Source organism: Malus domestica, chromosome 03 (genome assembly GCF_042453785.1).
Source record: "Malus domestica chromosome 03, GDT2T_hap1".
In the NCBI taxonomy this organism is placed as follows: Eukaryota; Viridiplantae; Streptophyta; class Magnoliopsida; order Rosales; family Rosaceae; genus Malus; species Malus domestica.
In genome coordinates this window covers 19534746-19536968 of record NC_091663.1, presented here as the reverse complement: position 1 = coordinate 19536968, position 2223 = coordinate 19534746, and the positions used below count along the sequence as shown (strand labels likewise).

Genomic DNA, 2223 nt, shown 5'->3' with positions numbered 1-2223 from the left:
CAGTAGACTTCACGTATATTCCGCTTCTCCAGAAATCTTCGACAGATTGCGCGTGATTTACGCAAAGCAGATGTGCAATTAACAAATGCTGACACGTCTTGATAAAGCAGAGGCCTCTTTAATATCCGGAATTTGCGCTTCGAGTTCTGAGCTTTGTTGAGGGCAGAGATTGCATGTGACAAGTGCGGACAAATCTAGAAAAGAAAGATTGGCTCGTATTTTCAAGCCTAACTTTTGGGAAAGCGAGTGCCTCCTTGATAACTGGAATCGGCCTCATCGAGTGCTGTTTTTTATAGAGGTGCGTAGTTCATTTCTAAGTGCATTGAAATTCTGCTTGTAAAACTCCCCCTTGCACTTCTAACCTCTGGATTTAGCCCATCTCTTATTTCTCCAAATCCTCTTAAATATGTCTGGCCCTTCCGACCGTCGTTTTGACTTAAACTTCCATGAAGAGGCTGCCCCACCTTCTCCAGATAACATATAGCGCCCATCATTCATATCTCTTACTGGTCCTGTTACCGTTGGAGACACGGTGATGAAAAATGACATGACCGCTGCGGTGGTGGCCCGGAACATTGTCACTCCCAAAGATATCAGGCTACTTTCCAGACGATCAGATGATTTGGCTGTTAAGGAATCTCTGGCTCTCAGTGTGCAGTGCGCAGGTTCTGTGTCCAATCTGGCCTAACGTCTTTTTGCTCGCACCCATCAAGTTGAATCACTGGTGGCTGAAGTGATGAGTCTCAAGCAGGAGATCAAAGGGCTTAAGCAAGAGAATAAGCAGTTGCACAGGCTAGCGCATGATTATGCTACAAACATGAAGAGGAAGATTGATCAGATGCAAGATTTTGATAGTCAAATTGCTCTTGATCATCAGAGGTTTGTGGGGTTGTTTCAACAGCCTACGCCTTCGACTTCGAGGGCTGTACCGCGGAGTGAAGCTCCAAATGATCAAAATCCACTACCTCATCCTTCTGTGGCTCCGCCGACTGCTGAGGTTCCACCCAACTAGCCTTTGTGAAGGCCTCCTCTTGTATTATGCTGTGTTTCTTTATTTCCCAGTTTCCTGTTCATTTCCATGAAGTTTAATGTTAAAATCCTTTGCATATTTGTTAATGTTTCAAAATAGAAAACCATACCCAAAAATAATTAAATAACAAAAATGACAATCATGGCAAAATAGAAATGCAGAAAAGGGAAGGTTTTTAGAAACGCAAAACTGATTGTCGAGCGATTCATAGATCTTCCTTTTTCTTTGATTACTTGGGTTGCCTCCCAAGAAGCGCTTTCTTTAACGTCTTCCAGCCGGACGATGCCACATTGATCAACCTTCATGTGTACCCACGGCATAGTGGGTTGTCTCCTCCACATCATGTTCTACAAAGCTCTCGTAGTAAGGCTTCACTCGATGCCCATTCACCTTGAACTTTTGACCTGTTTTGAAACTACGAACTTGGACTGCACCATGAGGAAAAATATTAGTAATAACAAAGGGTCCAATCCAACGTGAACGTAGCTTACCCGGAAATAGACGAAGACGAGAATTAAACAACAACACTTTTTGTCCAACAGAGAAGGACTTGGTGCGAATCATCTTGTCATGAAAGGCCTTCGTCTTTTCCTTGTAAAGTCGAGCATTCTCGTAAGCTTCATTCCGTATTTCCTCAAGTTTATTCAATTGAAACTTACGATGAATTCCCGCCTCATCTACATCCATGTTGAACTTCCTCACGGCCCAATGGGCCTTGTGCTCCAACTCCACAGGTAAGTGACATGGTTTTCCATACACAAGCCGAAAGGGGGACATTCCTATGGGTGTTTTGTAGGCGGTCCTATAAGCCCACAATGCATCTTCTAACCTCAAGCTCCAATCTTTTCTTGTTGGCCCAACTGTCTTCTCCAGAATCTGTTTTATCTCCCGATTCGACACCTCGGCTTGCCCGCTTGTTTGAGGATGATAGGGAGTCGAAACCCTATGTGTGACGTTGTACTTCTTAAGCAGTGCCTCGATTGTGCGATTACAAAAATGTGAACCTCCATCACTTATAAGAACTCGTGGCATTCCAAACCTAGCAAAAATGTTAGACTTCACAAATTCTGCAACCACTTTGGAATCGTTAGTCCGGGTGGCTTTTGCTTCCACCCATTTGGAAACATAATCCACCGCCAACAAGATATAGAGAAAACCATGTGATGATGGAAAAGGACCCATAAAATCAATTC

At 43.7% G+C, this 2223-nt stretch overlaps 1 non-coding gene across 1 annotated transcript; it reads right to left on the bottom strand.

Moving 5' to 3' along the window:
• Positions 1–1626: 1626 nt before the first annotated feature.
• Positions 1627–1707, bottom strand: MIR10982B (microRNA MIR10982b). Its single transcript, NR_161584.1, is given in 1 exon segment — positions 1627–1707. It is a non-coding gene; the product is annotated as a microRNA MIR10982b (primary transcript).
• Between the last annotated feature and the right edge of the window lie 516 nt (positions 1708–2223).